We start from the raw sequence: 20,916 nt of genomic DNA, 5'->3' as shown, positions 1-20,916 counted from the left end.
TTTAAAAAATAAATAAAATTAAGAAATGGTTGTTCTCACAAAGTCCTCTATATAAGTTGCCATATTACCTTATACATGCATTTTTTGATAAAAATAAATCATTATTAGATTGGTAATTAGAACATAAAGACAAGAACAACAAGAAGTAACTAAAACGGGTAGAGGGAAAGAGCTGAATATCATAAGAAATACTGGGGAAATAGTCTATATTTAAAAAGTTGTGTAAAGGAGAGAGTACCCTAAAATCACATTCATTGCTGATGTTTATCTAACACTTACTTGGTACTTTCTAAACCAAGACGGGCATTCATGTGCAGCAACCCATGGGATAGGCACGATTCTCATCATTTTATAACTGGGAAAACCATGGTGCAGGCACAGTAAGTACTTCATTCGAGGCCACACAGCTGGGTTTCTGAGCCAGGCGGTCCACCTCCAGGGCCGTCTCTCTCAGCTGTGATGCTACGTTACGCCTCATGGTGGAGCAATGATGTGACACCCCACAGCGCACACCATGTGCACACTGTGCACGCTCCTTGATCCTAAGGTCATTTGTCCTGTCCTCTGAGGCCATCTCCTACAGAGGTACAGTTGTCCCCCCTTCCCCTCGGGAGATACATTCCAAGACCTCCAGTGGATACCTGAAACCACAGGTAGTACCAAACCCTATATATATGTTTTCCCTATATATACATACATACGTACCTTTTATACGGTTTAATTTATAAATTAGACATAGTAAGAGATTAACAACAAACAACAAATAATGTAGATCAATTGTAACAGTACACTGTAATAAAAGGATGTGAATGTGACATGATGAGGTAACGTAAGGGCTACCTCAGTACAAGTCCTGCTGCCCTGCAGCAGTCGGTCTGGTGCCTGAGACGGCTGCTGAGTGACGATGGGTGGGTGGGGGGGTGTGCAGCGTGGACACACTGGACATTCATACCCCGGGTGGGACGGAGCGATACGGAACAAGACTTCATTCATCACACTGCTCAGAGGGGGATGCGATTTAAACTGTATGAATTGTTTATTTCCAGAACTTTCCATTTAATATTGTAGGACCAGAGTTGACCATGGATAACTGAAACCACAGGAAGTGAGACCACAGTTGAGGGAAGATTCCTTTAATTAACCTTAATTCATTCATAATTCAACAGATGTTTGAGTGCCTATCAACGTGGCTGTAGGTACCAGGATTGGGATTATTCCTTTTTTAGTTGGGATGCCTGTGGTAAAGACAAATTACAGGCTTGTACAATTCAATACAAGATGCTGTAGAGAAAAAGCAAAGCAGGATGAGGAGTCAAGTGCTGATGGTGGTAGTGGGAGAATGTTATTTTAGAGAGCGAAGTTCTGTGAGGGGAATACACGTGAACATTGTCTTAGCTCTGGTTGCTCCAACAAATACACCACAGGCTGGCGGCTTGAACAGCACAGGCTTGTGCAGGTGCCAGCAGATGCTATGTCTGGTGAGGGCTACTTCCTGGTGTGCAGATGGCCATTGTCTCTTTGTATCCTCACGTGGTAGAGAGCAGAAGGAGAAAGCAAGCTCCGTCATGTTTTTTCTGATAAGGGCACTGATCTCATTCACAAGGGGGTCTACCCTCGTGACCTAATGACCTCCCCAAGGCCCTACTTCCTAAGCACTCTGCCACTGGGGGTTAGAATTTCACCATACAAATTTGGGGACAGGGGGCGGGTGGCAGGGTGGAATACAGTCAGTCCATAACAAACATGTAAGTGAGGTAGAGGCGTGAACTATTCAATATCTGTTGACTTATCCTGGGAAAAGAATTCCAGCAGAAGGAATAGTAAGGGCAAAGCCCTGAGACAGAGGCCCTTTGGCCTGTTTGAGGTACTGTGCAAATGGTCCGAGCTGGGGCAGTGGAGGGGAATACATGGGGCGAAGGCACCCGTAGAACTTCAGACACCTGAGAGTGACTGTGGGTTTTATTTTTAGTAGAGGGTTGAGAGAAGGGAAAGGACATCAAAGGAACTTGTGTTGTATCTCATGAAGAGGCAGTATTTCAAGAGCTGGGAGGCTGAGAGAGCATTTTGGTAGTTGGTGAAAGTTTGAATGAATCAACTGCTAGGGAAGATAGGTCATCTGTGAATAAGGGAAAGTGTATTCACCAAACTAACATTTACTTCCCTTAAAGGTGATTTATTGGCTGGGGCAGTAGTTAAGTTGGGGCTGCTTACAGATGCTACTTTATGACACTTTTGTTGATTGCTTCCTGTGTTTAATGAAGTCAGTATGATTAACCACCTTTAAAACGTTGTCATTCTTAGCTATAAAGTAATCGCAAGGATACATTAGGGGACAGGTGTCCGGGTGGTACATAAGGAAAGGTAATAAGGAATTTTGAAAGAAAGGTTTAACTTGTGTTTTGAATATTTGGATAGAGATACTAAATATCAAAAAATATTTATCTTTTTCTAATATTTTTCTTCTAAAAACTTTTTCCAATTTGCTTACTTAAGGTATATATTTTTAAATAAATGGTTGTTGAAAGAAAGAGTAAATCTTTAATTTTCTGTTATGTAGGGCAAAGTATATCTTGGTTTATTCCTGAGAAATATTAAAAATGTCTAGTCTCTTATTCAAAATATAAAAGGAATTTCTTGACATGTTTCTTTTAAGAAATTGTGTTATAACCAATAAAACTAATATGTTTTTAAAAGCAATAAATAGAGCAAATATCTATGTTTAGTACACAGATACAAGTTAGTGTCCAGAATATGTAAGAAACATATTGATGTCACAACTAGGCCAAAGGTTAAGCCCTGTCATTTTTACAATGCAAAACCAATATGTGCAAAAATAATTGCCCATAGTAATGATGAAAGAAATGCAATGAGGTAAACTGATATTTAAAAAAATAATTAAAATAAGTTATAATGCTATGGCTATGTAAAACTGGAAATATTTGCACATGATTGGTAGCATTCAAATTATTACATACTTCTGGAAGAGTACCAAAAATATTTCACAAAAGCCATTATAGTTTGCATACCCTTTGATCCAATAATTTTTCTTTTCAAAGGGAAAAAAAGATGAAAAAACTCTTGCTAAAACAACATGAATTTTAATAATAAAAGACTATTACTATATTAACTATATATTCATACAAATTATATTTATATATTAATTTTAGTAACATATAAGGCACATGTTTAATAACTGTCAGCTCACATTTGGGATAATGATTAAACAAGCTGTAACAACTCATAAAAATATCCTGTTAGTTGTAGATAAAATACTATGAAAGTGCCTGCATAGACAGTGAAATCTCTAACACTTCTGTTAGCAACGTGTTTTTTCATTTTTTTTTTTTACATATCTCCTTGGGCAAAGAAAACAAAAGGAAAAAATAAACAAATGGGACTATATCAAACCAAAATGTTTTCACACAGCAAAGGGAACCATCAACAAAACAAAAAAAACCCTACTGAATAGAAGATATTCTCCAATGGTATCTCCCATAAAGGGTTAATAGCCAACATTTATAAAGAACTCATACAACTTAACACCAAACCCCCCCAAACAATCCAATTACAAAATGGGCAGGTGACCCGAATAGGCACTTCTCCAACAAGGACATAAAGGTGTCCGAATGCCGTGAAAAGATGCTCAACGTCATTAATCATCAGAGGGATGCACATTAAAACCATGATGAGATAATCACCTCACACCGGTCAGAATGGCTATGATCAATAAATCCACAAATACCAAGGGCTGGCAAGGATGTGGAAAAGGGACTCTTGTGTACTGTTGGTGAAAATGCAGATTGGTGCCGCCACTATAGAAAACAATATGGAGTTTCCTCAATAAATTAAAAGTGGAACTGAATTATGACCCAGCAATTCCATTTCTGGGAATATATCTGAAGAAACCCAAAGCACTAATTGGAAAGAATGTATGTATTCCTATGTTCGCTGCAGCATTTTTTACAATAGCCAAGATATGGAAGCAACCCAGTTACCCATCAATAAGCGAGTAAATAAAAAAGCGGTGGTATGTATATACAGTGGAGTATTACTCAGCCATAAAAAAAGAATGAAATCTTACCATTTGAGACAGCATGGATGGACCTAGAGAGTATTATGCTAAGTGAAATAAGTCAGTCAGAGAAAGGCAAGTACCATATAATTTCACTTACATGTAGAATCTAAAGAATGATAGGAATGAACAAACAACATAGAAACAGACTCATAGGTACAGAGAAAAGACGGGTGGTAGCCAGAGTGTGGGAGAGTGGCAGGAAGTTCGGGGCCTGGGTGGAAAAGGTGAAGGGGTTAAAAAGTACAAATTGGTGGTTACAAAATATTCACAGAGATGTAAAGTACAGCACAGGGAATACAGTCAATAATATTGCAGTAACTACCTATGGTGTCAGGTGGGTACTGGAAATGTTGGGAACCCTTTGTCTAGGGTATGATTGTCTAAATACTGTCCCGTATACCTGAAACTAGTACAAAATAATATTGAGTAAAAAATAAAATTTTTAAAAAGCTTATATAAAATACCTGTGAAAAAATAGATACAATGTTATGAGAGTATTAATCATCAAGTACACTGTTCAGAATGAGAAAGCAGAGAGAAATTTTGTACAATTTGCTTTAATGATTTTGTTTACCTTTTTATTGTGCATGCGGTTGCACATGATATAAAGAATAAAAGAGAATATACTTCACATTTCAAAGCATATCACAAGATGTAGAAAATAATATGCAAAATCAACAAGATTTGAGCACCCGATACCAACAGCCAGGAATTGGGACCCTGGTGCCTGTCCACTAGATACTTCTAAGAAAGGTGAAGTCCTTGTAGTTAAATGCTCCTCAGGCTAATTGGAACCAACCTCAGTTCCCAAAAAGTGAGCTGTATTAGCAGATGAGATTTATCTTCACATTTAAAAAGTTACCCCTGAATAAAGTTTTAGACCTGTTTTCACAGCCCATTTTCAACTAGAACATTTTTTTTAAATTCCACAAAAACAAATTTCTTAATTTGTAACTGATAACACACCTTAAGTACTGGCATGTACAACTATGTTCCAGAAAAGTGGAGAATTTCTGAAAGCACAAAGAAGTCATTAGAATGGAATTTGACCTGGACTATGTTGAAAAATAAAACTCTTGAACTTGTCACATCAGGTTGTATTGAAACTAGACAGTCAATTCCAAGGATGCAATTAGACACTTACAATGGGCCCCACCCATTTTTGGTATACACTGAGTACAAACACAACTCAACTAGGATGGAAATAGGAAAAGGAATAATGGGTTTCCCGAGAGCTTTGACTTTAAGATGCACCTCCAGTGTATCTCCTCTTTTCATGAGAAAATACTATACCTGAGATGGGGTCAGATGGCCTGTTCCTTTCAGTCTTAGTTGAAAGCTGCTCCTCTCTACTTATCCTTCAATCATTAACAAGTTTAATAGACATGACCTCATCAGTCATCACTGTTAAGGAAAGGTACCTTTAGCACGAGCCTGTGGATCTTTCTTAATATGTGTGATACTTTAGTTTCAAGGGTCATGTGTCATGTTTGAGTGCTGCATTGGAACCTTAGAGGCTCCTCTAGAACTCTTGACGTCTGAAAGTGGCAGTATTTTCATTTAACCTCAGTTTATGAATGTCTGTTCCATCAATATGTTTTCTGAAGCTCCTGATGCCTGGATAAGAAAGAAGTGTATTTTTAGCAGGGGAAGGCGAGGAGAGGCAAACTTAAAATTGCATTGTGTTCAATGTAATTGAACAAGATCTAAGATGATTCAATCCCTTTGTCCAGCAAAGAACAGCCTCTATAATGAGGTTGTCTTTGCCTACTTCAGTGGATCATTGAGAGGATTAACTGAGATAGAGAAATCCAGGCAGTAGGAACCAAGTAAAAGCATTTTCTTTCACCTTTAAAGAGCAAAGCTTTCGGTGAGGTGCTCAGGGCACAAGGGATGGCCTTTAGAGTGAGGGGGTAGGGTGATGAGACAGTTGCAAAGACAAATTAGTGGTCTTTATCCTCGAGGAATTTGCAATAGGTTACAGGAGCCCGGCAAACACGTTTAATTAGAGGGAGATGATGCAGTTAAAAGAAGGGTGGCAAAAGTGCCACGGGTGGCCAGTTAGGGTAGAAGCCAGCCTCAGGGGTCCAGAGTCATCTCTGAGCTTTTCATGTGTGTGGTTTTCTCCAGATTTGAAGGTAGACATAAGAGCTAACTAACATGCACTATGCAATTACTCTGAGAGTCACATTTTAAAAAGTGATAAGATGCGAGAATGATGCTCTTTGCATTTGAAAATTGCCTCCTTTTTACTGTACTTGAGGAAGTATTTCAAAAGCAAATGGCAGCCATCATTATAATGTGGGTGAAGGGAGACTAGGAAATGAGGGGGACAATTGTCAGCTCTTCCCAGTTCACCTTTGTCACCCAGGCACTGCCATGCTTCCACAGCTGTGCCATTAGCGGGCTTCCTGTGAACTAGGTCCAAGTAGAATTGCTTTCTGGAAGCTCCTGAACTGTTTCCCATGGCACTGGAATAAACAGTGAGGTGGAGGAGATAAGCATTTTATTTATTCCTCCTTTACAGGACTTATCCCCCGTCAGGATGTATTTTCAGTTATTTGCAGTCATGTTTTATCTTCTCGGCTGGATTCTCAAGTTCTTTGAGGGATGAAGGATCTCTCATTTATTTTTTAATAAATAAAACTTTGTCTAAAGCAGTTTCCATTATTTGAAAGTCTTGCTGACTGATTGAATGACATAGATCAATTTTGTTTGTTTAATAATGCTATTCAGGAGTATCTGAAATTATGTGTTCATTTGGTTTAGGCATATTTGAGATTCAAAAGAAATTCATTCCTTTAACCATTTCTAACTTACGCTCTTGGCATTTTCCCTTTAGTCCACCTGGGGATCAGCCGTGGTATGTTTCCTTTAGTCTTCATTCATGTTTTGGAAACTCAGAACTGTGGCTGTCAGAAGAGGGGATGTAAGTTACAAGTGTGATAGCTAAACCAGACACTTGGGTCTGGTAAACAGAAGACAGTGGGGTCCAAAAGAAAACGTAACGAAGAGATGTAGGAAGGCCAGTGTTTTTCCTGGTTGAGGCTTTCGGGGAGAGCTCGGAGTTATGCAGCATCTGGCACAAACATAGTGAACAGGTCCGCCTGCCCCTTCGGCAGCACCTCGTCATTCTTGGTTGGACGGAGTGGGCATCACAATTGCTTGTTGGCACAGTGTGCAGGCATTCTTCAAAAGCCCATTGTCTGGTGGTGCGGCTGTTGGTGATGATGAAGAAATTGGAGCCTTTTACCCATTTGAATGCTCTGCACCTGCTGAGGAGTTCCACACCTTCCTCCCAGCAGTAGAAGGAGGTTGTTTAATTTGGCTTCGGGCCATAAGGTGAATGTAAATACTTGTGTATTGGGTAATAGACATAGGCGGTAACTCGGTTTTAGAAATCTAGGAAGCTGATCACCCGAGCACACACTTGCCAGTGGGCAGTGAGAAGCAGATGGCTGAAGAGGACCTGGCTGTGTGTCGTCCCTGGTCACGCGGTGTGGTGCTGGGTTCTGGTTATCCCTCTAGCACAGGGCCTTGTCTCTGCCTGTGGCCAGCCTGGCGCTGCAGTCCAACCTGTACAAACTTCCCTGCTTTATTTTTCTCTATTTGTCTGTTCTATGTCCATAAGTCCTTCTAATGGGTCAGTGTGGAAAGAACGAAGACTAACCACAGTGCTTCTTAAAGAAATTTTTTAAAGTACCATCTACCCTGAGTCCTATTGCCTGTGCTGTACACAAACTCTGTGTGACTTTTAGGTTTGGGAAATTGAGTTAAAATTTTCTATTGGTTTGGGGTTTACAGATTCAAGGTTTTTAACTTTCCTTCTGCATTTACCACATTCAAATATCTAGACTCTGTAAAGGATCCATTAACTAGGAGATGTTTATGCAGAAGCAGTGGAATATACTGTGGTGATTAATAACTTGACTTTGGGTTCACATTCTGGCTCTGTAACTCCCATGTGACCCTGGGAAAGCCACTCCTTTCTTTCTCAGTGTATTCACCTGTAAAATGGGGTAGTTTTGTGACTACCTCATTGAGCTGTTGTGAAATAAACACTCAGGTGTAAGCACTCAAATATTTGCTAATGTTTACTGGGCATTTTGTATGATCAGTGTACAAAGTGTATACAGAAAAGTAGATGAAGTTGGCCCCAGTGAGAAGCTTACAGTGTAGCTGTGGCGAGGTGCTCACGAACCACAACCAATGGTGCTGGAAAAGCAGAGTGGGGAAGACGTGGTTTATAAGAGGGAAAGATCACACCAGTGTGGGAGTTATGCAGGATGAAGGAAGCTAGGAAAAATTAGAGAATAGGGAAATGTTCTACGTGGGAGGCAAGGACAATAAGAACAGAGGCCCAAAGCTTCACACAGCTTATCTCTGCTGCTTGGTTAAGAATCTTATCTGTGTCCTGTCTGGTGTGGCTCGGTTGGTTGGGGGTTGTTTTGCAAACCGAAAAGTGGTGACTTTTTGTTTTATTCCCAGTCAGGGCATGTGCCTGGGTTGTGGGTTCGTTCCCCAGTCAGTGCATGTACAAAAGGCAACCAATCAATGCTTCTCTCTCACATTGATGTTTCTCTCCATCGCTTTCTCCCTCTCTAAAAAACAAAAACAAAAATAAAGAAAGAGAGAAAGAGAAAGAAAGAAAGAAAAGAAAAAAAAGTCCTCAGGTGAGGGTTAAAAAAAAAAGAATTCCATCCTCCATCCCTGTAGTCTCAGGACCACTGAGCAGAAAGCCATGGAAGCAAGCGTCAGTCACCACGTTGCAGGGGAAAAGGAGTAGGACCTTCCACGTCTGGTCCGCCGGGTACATGCTGTCCTCACCTGCCTGCTACCACCAGTCCTCACTTGCCATTGTCTCTCCAGTCTGTGGAAGAGAAGAGGAGAAATAGGACTGATAAAGAAGAGAGAACATGATTGTCTATAAATCTGCAGATGGAGGAATCGTCTGATGGAGGAACGGTTCTGCGGAGCATCCGGTGAGGCTAAAAGAGGGGGCGGGGAAGCCCGTCAGCTGGGTTGTTGTGGAGACCTGCTAACCAGACAGATGGCGGCCGAGGCTGGTAATACCTTGTTGACACAAACTGCAAAACTGGAGAGGTAATAATAGGAGATGACCATCTCAACTTCTGCCGGCTGGGCAACTGGGCTAAAAAAAAAAAAATCTAATATCTTTTGGGCTTTTTAAAATAAATTTCTCAGAATACAACAATGGAAGTTGCTATATTGGATGTAACACTGACCACTAAGAAAGAATTACTTTATGATGTGTCAGATGCAGGAGCCTTTGAAGACAGTGATCATATGCTCTTAGAATTATTTTTAACAAGCTTTTTATTTTAGAACATTTTTCTTTTAGAGAACTCTTGAGAATATTGTACAGAGGACCCTCGTATACCTCACAGCAAGTTTTCCCCATCGTTGTCTAACATCAGTGCTACATTTGTCCTGGCTCACGAACCTGGATGGGCACATTATTAACTAAAGTCCATGTTTTATTCAGATTTGCTGCTTTTCCCTACTGCCCCCTTTTTTTCTAGGATTCCCATCTGGGACACCACATTACATTTGGTTGTCACGCCCTCTGGGCTCCTCCTGGTAGTGACAGTTTCTCAGGTTTTCCTTCTTTTTGATGATATTGACAGTTTTGAGAATTACTGTGGGGTGGGTTATAGCATGCCCCTCCACTGAGATTTACCTGATATTTTCCTCATGATTAGGCTGAGATCAGCTGCTATTCTCATCACGTCATATTGAGGATACATACAGTTTGTATGATATCACTGTTGATGTTGATCGCGATTACCTGGCTGAAGTAGTGTATGCCAGGTTTCTCTACGAAGCAGGCGCTCTTTTCTTTCCCCCTTTTTTCCACACCGTACTGCTTGGGATGAAGTCAATATGTGCAGCCCACACTTAAGCAGTGGCTATTATGTTCCTCTTCTTCAAAGGAGGAGTATCTGTAAAAATTATGTGAAATTCTTTTGCATGGGAGATGTGTCTGTTCTCCATTTGTTTATTCAATCACTTATTCTATCACTACGGACTCATATTTATGTTGTGCTTTGAGTTACAAGCCAATCAATACTACTTCATTGTCTTGTTCAGTTGTTCCCCCCGGACCCCCTTTTCACTTCCTCTTTCAGTCGGCTCCTTTGGTGCAACCCCGTCACTGTGGAGTTGTGTGTGTTTGTTTTTTCACCTCCTTCCTTTCTGACACTACAAGAAAGTCTTGGCTCATCGGGTGTATTTTCTGTCTTAGATCTCTTGGAACTTGTGCCATAGAGAAATAACTCTGGCCATAAGACATGATAACAGGGGTGTAGGACAGGAAACTTTAAAACGGCCCATGGAAATCCATTGGATCTCATGGATTTTAAGGGATATGTGACTCAGGAGGGATGAGAGATTCTGAAAAAGGAAATTCTGATGGCGCAAACAGGCTGAAACTTCATGAGAGAGATGGGGACAACATCAAAAACGACCGATGTGGCTTCCAAGGACACTTTATTATTCGTTTGGATTTTTAAAAGGTATGCACAGAAGACTTGTGATTGAGAGTTTCTAAAAATAGCATCAGCAGAAGTTACACAGCTACTGGTTTATTAAAACAGTTTCGTGGCGACATTAAATGAAGTTATATGGTTCACCAGCTATGTTAAAGTGGTAGCTCTTTTCACTACCCTGAAGTCATCTGTAATCTTAAGTCGCTCACTCCACAAATATTGAGCACCTACATGTAATGCGTTCGGGCTCTGGGGATGCATCAGTGAACAGGCTGCCAAAGTCTGTGCTCTCATGGAGTTTACATTCTAATTCAGGGAGGTGGGTAACAAAGAGGAATTTTTTACTATGACAGATGATGGTATATGCTATAGAGAAAGTAAAGCAGGATAAGGGAAATGTGGAGTTATGGGGTGGGGTGATGGGCTGGTTATTTAATAAAAGGTAGTCAACCAAAGGTTCTTCACAAGGCAGTGTAGAAAGCAAGGTAGAAAGAAGCAAGATAATGAATCATCAAAATATCAGTGACACACACACACACTGTACACTTAGACACATATACACATGCACCTTTGCTAGCCAGTAAAGAAGTTAAGTTTTATTTTGTAACAAACCATGGAAACCTACCTGTAAGTTCTAAAAAACAGTGCTGGTGAGGTGGTGGGGAAATAGACATACTCATGTACTTACCGATAATGTAACTGTTTGGAGAGCAGGCACACCAAGTGTCCATGGCCTTTGTTCCAGGAAACCTATACCTCGGTAGTTTGGACGTCAGCCACAAGAAACAGTGAGTACAAAACATATGCAGAAGTATGCATGGTATGTTCCAGGAATAGCAGGTTGATCAGTGAGGCTAGAGTGGCGTCAACAAGACAGTGGAAGTGGGAAGGCCAGTGTGATGGGGTGAGAGAGGCCAAACACACACTGAGCAGAGGTGTACTGCACACTTTGGGGGTGCCAGGCATAGGAAGGACATGTGAGCGGCTTTCCCCAGAGCTCTGTACTGCCAGGGACCTAGGTTTTGTAGGTTCTTCTTGGTCCTTGGGCTTTTTCTTTGAGGAGACAAGGAGCCTGTGGAGAGTTTTGAGTGGAGGAGTGCGGTAATCGGTTTTCATTTAAAAAGGTCCACCCTGGCTGTGCTGTGTGCCAGGGGTTCAAGGGAAGAAGCAGGGAGACCAGTTCAGAGGTCTTTGAATATATAGGTATATATTAATCTTCATCTATGTGCCTTGATCCTTTTTATGTATATTTTACATAGTAGTAATTGTGCATATACAACTTTCTCTTTGCATATGTCAATATTTTTCTTCTGTTGCTATACAGCTTCCAGGTTTAAAATTTTTAGTGGTTGCATAATAGTTCCCTATTACTGCTGTAAAAAATTACCTCAAATGTGGTGGCTTAAATGGGCACAAAGTTATGTGGCAGTTGTGAGGTCAGAATCCCTAAAATTGAGGGGTTGGCAGGGTTGTGTTTCTTCTGGAGGCCGTAGGGCAGAATCTGTTTCCTTGCCTTTTCCAACTTCTAGAGGCCAGTCGTATACTTTGACTCATGGCCCCTTCTTCTGTCTTTAAAGCTAGGAGGGTAGCATCTTCAGTGTTCTCGCTCTTCCCTCCTTGTCTTCTCCCTTCAATCTCTCACTTCCATTTCCGTCATCACGTCTCCTTCTCTGAGTCTGACCCTCCTGCCCCCTCTTATATGGACCTTCTCATCGAGCCAGGATCCCCTGGCTTGAGATCCCCTGTCTCAAAATCCTTAATTTCATCACATCTAGAACGTTTCTTTTAATTGTATAGGGTAGCATATTCACAGGTTCTAGAGCTTAAGGCCTGGACATCTTTTAGGGAGGGTGCTCTTCGGCCTTCCACGGTTGATAGTTTGTGGTTCCTTTGTCTATTCCTGACGTTGGGTACTTAGACTGTATATCCAGTTTGGGGCTGTTGTGAGATTCCTAAGGACATATTTGTATACCTGGATCTTCTTTTCTTTGGTAGTGTGTCCCTTAAGATAAATGTTCTGGTGTAGGGTTCCTGGAGCAAAGGGGATGAGCATCTTATGTATGTCATCTCCAAATACACAGTTACGTCGTCAGTAAATATATGAGTATGTCCGTTTCCCTGCAACATCATCGGCATCACTTCTTTTCACTTGACAGTGTGTCTCCATGGTTTGTTATAAAATGACATTTTGTTATTTTAATTTTTTTACTGGCTAGGTTGAAGTTTTGAGGGGTGTGTGTGAGCGCAAGTGTGTGGTATGTGTGGTACATAATTGTGTTTTGAGAACAGTGTTTGTTTTGCTTTGTAGTGATATGTGGCGCTACAAGAATAGAGGTAGACTGTTGCTTAAGGGGTAAGGCGAGCATTCGTAGATGACATCCGCAGAGCTATTTTGCTTTTATATCTCTAGCAAAGAAAATAATCTTCCTGATGAAAAGGGATTCATTAAGAGGGATCTAGAAGATGGCGAAAGAGCATGCAGGTAATTAGAGTGAGTTCACATCTCCAGGGCACACTAGATTGCATCTCCGAGCGTTGAAGGAGTGAGCAGATACCATCTCTGAGCCACTGCCAGTGACTGCTGACTAAAGCTTGGCTAGTGGGAGAGGTTCCAGAAAACCGGAGACATGCAGATGTTCTGGATAGCTTTTGAAGAACTCGAATTCCTCAAACTGTCAGTGTAGAAATGCAAAGAGTGAGCTATGAGTCCACAGAAGAGATGACATTTATCCTTAGGAGCCAGCATCATTTTACTAATGTGTAGTGATCAGTCCGTCACATTTTCTTTTTAAATAAAGTGTTTAGACTGGTAGCAGAAGAGAAATCCATACACATCGAAGCATTTGAAGAAAAGCTCTCATAGGTCCCCTTGCACACATGATAGAGAAAACTTGGAGGATGAGAGAAGAGTTACGTAAATTCACAGCGTACCCTATTCCTACGCCGTATCACGGTTACTGTCTGTCAGCCTGTTCCCAGTGGCAGGCCTTCAGCTTTCTCTTTGGCGCTAACTTAAGAAGATTGTGAAGACTTGGATAGAAATCTTTAAAAGCCATATATGTTACGTGGCTGATGACACAAAGTTCAATGGGTTAGCTAAACCTATAGAATAAATATTCACACTATGAAATAAATACCCACCAACTATGACTATGGGCCAAACCAACTAGATAATTTAAAGAAATAATGAGAATTTTTTTTTGTATAATGAGAATTTTTTAAAAACGAAGGTTTTGCTCATTGAAACTGGTTGATTTTCTTTTTTTTGGCTTTCCTGAATTTTCCCCAATTAAAGATAAAGCAGTAGTAATTATTTCAAGTTTAATTCAGATGTGGTGGGAGAATGCGTGGTTGATATGGGGCCATGGGATATTGTGAAATATTCTGGCGTGACAGAGATCCAGGTGCCAGCCCTGGTACTGGCGGGGACTAGTTGTCGTCTAGGGCAAGCAGTCGGTATTGCCTGTCTGGGTCCGAGTTTTCTTATCTCACAGTTGGGGGTGGCAGGGAGTGGTGCGAAACTAATCACTTTGCTCCATCCCCACTCTCATGTTCTATCAGGCATGTTCATCCTCGTGTTCCTCACTGAGTTTGGCCAAACTTTTAAATGGAACTTTCCACATATTTTAGCTTAAACAGACCCTTTCACACCCTCACTGAAAAGGCTCCATTTTCTTTTAATCTGCAAATTCCTTTGATCTCCCTCCTTCAGGGTCCTATTAAGACCTTCCTTATTCTCAGCTCTTCAGTCCAAGGTTAATTAAGCACTACACTCCACGAGCCCTGTTTGATTTTAGGAAGACTCCATTTTCTTTTTTTTTTTTTTAAAGATTTTATTTATTTATTTTTAGAGAGGGGAATGGAGGGAGAAAGAGAGGGAGAGAAACATCAGTGTGTGATTGCCTCTCTCACGCCCTCTACTGGGGACCTGGCCTGCAACCCAGGCATGTGCCCTGACTGGGAATCAAACCTGTGACCCTTTGATTCTCAGGCCGCCAGTCAAGCCACTGAGCCACACCAACCAGGGTGGAAGACTCCATTTTCTTTTGTTTAGGGCTCGGCCCCACCCCTGGGGATTTCTGGAAGAGATTGGAGTCTCCTCTTCACCAGCCAAAAAACAACTCCATGGCTCTACCGAAGGGGCACTTGCCTTTAGCATCTCCATTCTCCACCGGCGGACCCCAAACCATCCTGGTGACCATCCTGGTGACCGTCAGCTCCTGATCCCTGACACTTAGCTAGCTTTCTCCCCAGGACCACCACTTGGATTTAGTTGTAAGCATACTGAATAGTTAATTCTGAATTTTTAAGCTTCATATTTTCCCCCATATGTATCTTCATGTTATCATTTCAAAAGGGGTTTAAAATGCTTTACATGCCTTAATTTACTCTTGCCAGGTCTAATTTCCCCTATTGTTCATCATCAGATATGATCTAGTGTTTTTATCTTTGCTCTTATAGAAAACAGTGTATTACACATCTTCACACAAAATCTAGCCTTTTGCTTCTTTTGTCTTGTTTACTTAGGCTGAATTCTCAGAGTTGAGAGTCTCTAATTGAGGGGTATATTGGTGTGATCCTTGCTCCATTTTGGGGACCTTTATTCTGATTGATAGATCAATCAGAGATAAAGAAGAGAGATCAAGTGAGCATATTGTATTATTTCCTGAAAACGTAAAAATATTAAGAATTTAGCATTTATAGCAAAACATAAATGTCAGCCTCCTTCTAGGGCTTCCCTGGTCCCCTGCTCCTGCTTTCGGTGGGAGGGATATCGGCAACCACGGCACCTTTCAGCCTGCTTTTCCCTGAATCTCCCCTTGGGTTACTCCTACTGTGAATTCTTCCCAATGTCAGGTTTCCTTACTCACTTCAAGCGCTCCCTGCTCTGCTGTGCCTGTGCACGCTCTAGGCTTTGCCTTCTATTTACGTGACAACTACAGCTAACTTCAGGTTCTAAATCTAAGTTAATTACTGTTAATAGGTGACAAATGTATTGTCCAGACTCCTGTGTGCTCTGTCCCCGCCATAAATATATCTTGGGTTCACGTAGCACGTTTTTGGTTAGCACATTGGACAGAAAATGAACTACCTGCTCTGGCTGTGACTGCGGTAGAAGTCTCTCTGCTTATCTGAAAAATAGTTTTTTGACTTGCTGCCTGTGGCCAGTCCTCTTTTCCTGTGTCCTTGGAGGCCACCTCCCACCCCTTGCCTAGAAAGCTTTCCGAGCCTGACCAGCTCGAGATAAGCAGAGCAAAATAGGAAGCCGCTTCCAAGGCTCCTGTGTATGCCTGTTTGTGTCCAATGTTTGAAGTTTCTCCCTTAAGAAAAGAAAGATCTTAGAACTAATTTTTTTTGTCAGATATAAATGGTGCTTTGTTGCTAATAAGGCTTCATATTTATAAATAGGAAGTATTTAAAGTCTTTATGGTACAGGTGCTTTTAAAGGTGGTGTTCAGTCTGTCTGCTTTCTGTACATGTTTTGGGGCTGGGTAAAGTTTAAGTAGTTTCCATACAGGATGACACGGCGAAATGGAAATTAAGTGGCTGTCACCTGTGTAGTTAGCAACAGCAGAAGACAGAAATAACCTATTTCTTCTCTGTCGTCAGAGATGCCTACCATTAGGACAGAGATGTTTTCTGATGTATTTTCATCTCAAAAGTCTCTAATGGTGGACTTCTGTGCAAAGCAGGAGTAAAAAGTTTTAAGCAGAGCTCTGGTTCAGTAGCTCTGATGAAGTCACCAGAGCTCCTTTAGCAGTCGAGTTGTTTGCATGTCATAGAACTCGAAGCAAATATTTATTTAATGAGAAGCATAGGTGTACAGGAAGACTTACTCACTGCTTCTGGAGTGTTTCCTTATGAAGTCCATTAGTCCCTAACTCGCAGACACAGCAGTATCATGGGAGTGGCATAGACCATAAATATCACAAGATCTAAGTTCAAGCCACTGTGTGGCCAGCGTCTTACTGGTTGTAAGACTTTAGGCTTGTAAGTCACCTGAGGGGCCAAAGAAGTTTTTCTGACAAAATTAAGAAGGGCTGGGGGAAATGCTGAATAAAGTCATTTCTAAGTCCTCCAACCCCCTTCATGTTGCCGACCATCAGTCTGCATTCTCTGCAACTGTGAGTCTGTTTCAGTTTTGCTTATTCATTTATTTTGTTGTTTAAGTTCCACATACAAGTGAAATGATAGGATGTTTAAAATATCTAATTGGTGTTTCTAAATGCCATGTTACCTCGTTTTATGTAATTACTGTATTTGCTGTATGTAATGCATACCCACATTTGGGGCCCAAACTTTCAGGGAAAAAACCCTTTTGTTTTAATTTTTTAATTCAATTTTTTATTTCTTCATATTTAGAAACAAAACCAATTATATTCTGGTATATTTTGCATATGGATGTCATTACTGCTTTCTAGAGTTACACTTTTAACGCGTAAGTATAAATAAAAGAATTAAAAACATTTGATAGATATAGAATTAGTAGTACCCTTGTATAATGCACATCCTTAATTTTCCCTAGAAAATTTGGGCCAAAATGTGTACATTATATGCAGCAAAATATGGTACTTACTCATTTAACCAAACTTAGATGATAAAGAAGTTACATAGTAAAAAATATACAGTGGTATTTTCATAACACTGACAAAATCATTGTTAATGCTTTGGAGTATTTCCTTCCAGTCTTTTTTCCTAAAAGGTATATGGAAGAATGTGTAAAGTATCATGTGTACACTGGTCAGAATGGCCATCAGAAACAAAGCAACAAACAACAAGTGTTGGAGAGGTTGTGGGGAAAAGGGGACCCTAGTTCACTGTTGGTGGGATTGCAGACTGGTACAACCACTATGGAAAACAGTATGGAATTTTCTAAGAAAACTAAAGATGAATATGCCTTTTGACCCAGCAATTCTGCTGCTAGGATTATATCTTAAGAACCCTGAAACACCAATCCAAAAGAACTTATGCACCCCAATGTTCATAGCAGCACAATTTACAATACCCATGTGCTGGAAGCAGCCTAGGTGCCCATCAGTAAATGAATGGATCCAAAAACTACGGTACTTTTACACAATGGAATTCTATGCATCAGAAAGAATGAAGGAGCTCCTACCCTTTGCAACAGCATGGATGGAACTGGAAAGCATTATGCTGAGTTAAATAAGCCAGGCGGTGAAAGACAAATACCATATGATCTCACCTTTAACAGGAACCTAAACAACAAAACAAACAAGCAAGCAAAATATAACCAAAGACACTGAAATAGAGAACAGGGGGACAGTGACCAGAGGGGAGAGGAGAGGGAATTCCAGGGGGAAAGGGGAAGGATTCACAGGAACTAGTATAAAGGACACATGGACAACAAGTAAGGGGGGTGGAAAAGGGAGGGAGGTGGGAAGCATTGTGGGGGTGGGCTGGGATTGGAGTAAAAGACAGAAAACTGTACTTGCACAACAATTAAATAAAAAGAAAAATATGTGTACATGCAGGGTGGGGCAAAAGTAGGTTCACAGTTGTGAGTATGCAAAACACTGTTTCTTCTCATATTATTACTTATTATTGTATTATTTTCCATATGAACAACTCTAAACCTACTGTTGTCCCACTCTGTATATTTCAAAATTAGAATCATACTATATATACGTTTTCATAAAACGACTTTTGTTTCACTTAACATTGTATCATGAGGATTAGCCCATGTCATCTGAGTAGTGCTTAGAGCTGTTATGAAAAAGCAGATGCCCCTGGTCATTCCTGAGGTTTCTTCTGAATTTTCCACACCGGAGACAAAGTTATAGGCACTCTCCATACTAATACTTCCGGCTCATGAACATCCTGTAAGTCCGAACAGCCAGCTTAGGCCATTTAAGATGAGCAGGAAGAACTATTTCAGAGCACTTTTTTCTTCTTGCTGCCCACATCCTGGGCAGAGGCTGCCACAGGCAGGGAACAGAGGGAGCACGATGGAGGTACCCCTAAAAAGTTACATACACGTGTGACCCATCAGTGTCTCAGATGACATCCAGAAATAGTTTCGTTTGTGCACAACCTGGTGAGATGGGGCTGATGCTGGACAAAGTGATAAAGGAGGGAAAGTTGGTGACGAAGGCTTTCTTTTCAGTCTCCCACATACTGCCTTTTCCCCCACCCCCAGTTATCTCCTCCTCCTCCACGGGCCTGAGGCATCTTGTTCTTGCTGCAGATAAAGTCCTTATGCACATTAGCTGGAAGTTTTTTTGTGGCAGTTGCTGGGTGTGGGGAGGGTGAGGGTAGGTTATAAGAAATGAGAAATTTAGGTCTCCCCACTTTTCTTAAGTCTCCCCACTTTTTATGTCAGTGAATTTCAGAGTTGGAAGATAATCTTAGCTAAGAACAAGTGCGAATGGACTATTACTGAATGTGTAAAAATAATTTGCTACTTTTTTGGCATGCATGTGGTACTTTTTAAATTTCATTTTTCAATTACAGCTTACATTCAGTATTATTTTGCATTAGTTTCCTGTGTACAACAGAGTGGTTAGAAAATTATATGCTTTACATAGTGTTCTACTCGATATTTTCAGGACCCACCTCGCTCCATGCATAGTTATTACAATATTATTGACTATGTTCCTTATGCTCTACTTCCCATCCCTGTGACTGTTTTGTAACTAACAATCTGTATTTCTTAATCCCTTCACCTTTTTCACGCGGTCCCTCAACCCACTTCATGTTGCCAACCATCAGTCTGCATGTTCTGTGTCTATGAGTCTGTTTCAGTTTTGCTTATTTGTTTATTTTGTTCTGTAGGTTCCACACGTAAGTGAAATCATATGGTACTTGTCTTCCTCTGACAGACTTATTTCACTTAGCATAATAGCCACTAGGTTTATCCATGCTGCTGCCAATGGTAGGGTTTCATTCTTTTTTATGTCTGGGTAATTTTCCATTGTACATATGTATCACCACTTGTCTTTTGATGGGTAACTGGGTTTTTTCTTCCATAACGTGGCTATTATAAATAATGCTGCTGTGAACATAGGGATGCATATATTCGATTAGTGTTTTGTTATCTTCAGATATATACACAGAAGTGGAATTAGTGATTCTACTGCTAATTAGTGGGATTAATTAAGAAGTGGAATTAGTGTTGAGCTTCTAATTTTTTGAGGAATCTCCATACTCTTTTCCACAGTGGCTGCACCAGTGTGCATTCCCATAAATAGTACATGAGGGTTCTCTTTTCTCCCCATCCTTGCCAGTACTTGTTGTTTGTTAATTTATTGCTCATAGCCATTTTGACAGATGTGAGGTGATATTGCTTGTGGTTGTAACTTGTATTTCTCTGATGATTAGTGACATTGAACATATTTTTATATATCTATTGGTTATCTTTATTTCCTTTTGGAGAAGTGTTCACTCAGGTCTTCTGCTTCTTAATTGGATTGTATGATTTTTTTTGGTGGAGTTGTATGACTTCTTTGTAAATACAAATTTTGGATATTAACCCCTTATCAGATGTATCACTGGTGAAGGTGTTCTCACATTCAGTAGGCTCTCTTTATTTTGTTGATAGTTTCCTTTGTTTTGCAAAACCTATTTAGTTTGATATAGTTCCATTTGTGTATTTTTTCTTTTGTTTCTCTTGCCTAAGGTAATATGTCAGAAAAAATATTGCCAAGAGAAATGTCAGAGATTTTACTGCCTATATTTTCTTCTAGGAGTTTTATGGTTTCAAGTCTTACATTGAAGTGTTGAATCCATTTTGAGTTTATTATTGTGTATGTATAGAAAGGTAGCCTAGTTTCATTATTTTGCGTGTATCTAATATTTCCAACACCAGTTAATTGAGTATAGTCTTTACTACATTGTATGTCCCCGCCTCCTTTATCAAATATTAATTGACCAGATAGGCATGGGTTTATTTCAGAGCTCTTTATTCTGTTCCATTAATCTACATGTTTGTTTTTATGCCAGTACTATGCTGTCCTGATTACTATAGCCTTGTAGTATAGTTCGATATCAGGTAGCATTATACCTCCAACTTTGTTCTTCTTTCTCAGGATTGCTATGGCTATTTAGGATCTTTTATTGTTTCACATACATTTTGGGGTTATTTGCCCTATTTCTGTGAAAGACTCCGTTGGTATTTTGATAGGAATTGAGCTGAATCTATACATTTCTTTGGGTGGTATGAACATTTTAATGATGTTAAATTTTCCTATTCATGAACATGGTATATGCTTCCATTTATTTATATCTTCAGTTTCTTACAATTTTCTGAGTGCAGGTCTTTCACCTCCTTGGTTAAATTTATTCCTAGCTATTTTAATTTTTTGATGCAGTTAT

General features: G+C 40.3%; 1 protein-coding gene and 1 long non-coding RNA gene across 4 annotated transcripts in view; one reads left to right on the top strand and one right to left on the bottom strand.

The window, feature by feature from the left end:
* The window catches only part of PIP5K1B (phosphatidylinositol-4-phosphate 5-kinase type 1 beta), a 333,854-nt gene that overhangs the window by 21,217 nt on the left and 291,721 nt on the right, over positions 1-20,916 (top strand). The window lies entirely within an intron of this gene.
* LOC128626031 (uncharacterized) lies at positions 8,517-11,365 on the bottom strand. 2 transcript variants are annotated; one of them, XR_008389914.1, is made up of 4 exons: positions 11,273-11,365; positions 9,885-10,038; positions 8,903-8,945; positions 8,517-8,676 (listed from the first exon to the last, which is right to left on the bottom strand). It is a non-coding gene; the product is annotated as an uncharacterized LOC128626031 (long non-coding RNA). The 2 variants fall into 2 exon arrangements; XR_008389913.1 differs by lacking the exon at positions 8,517-8,676 and having other exon boundaries at positions 8,883-8,945.

This window comes from Artibeus jamaicensis, unplaced genomic scaffold (genome assembly GCF_021234435.1).
Source record: "Artibeus jamaicensis isolate MK-2021 breed Jamaican fruit bat unplaced genomic scaffold, CSHL_Jam_final scaffold_1964, whole genome shotgun sequence".
Taxonomy (NCBI): Eukaryota; Metazoa; Chordata; class Mammalia; order Chiroptera; family Phyllostomidae; genus Artibeus; species Artibeus jamaicensis.
This window is presented reverse-complemented; position numbering and strand designations above follow the sequence as displayed.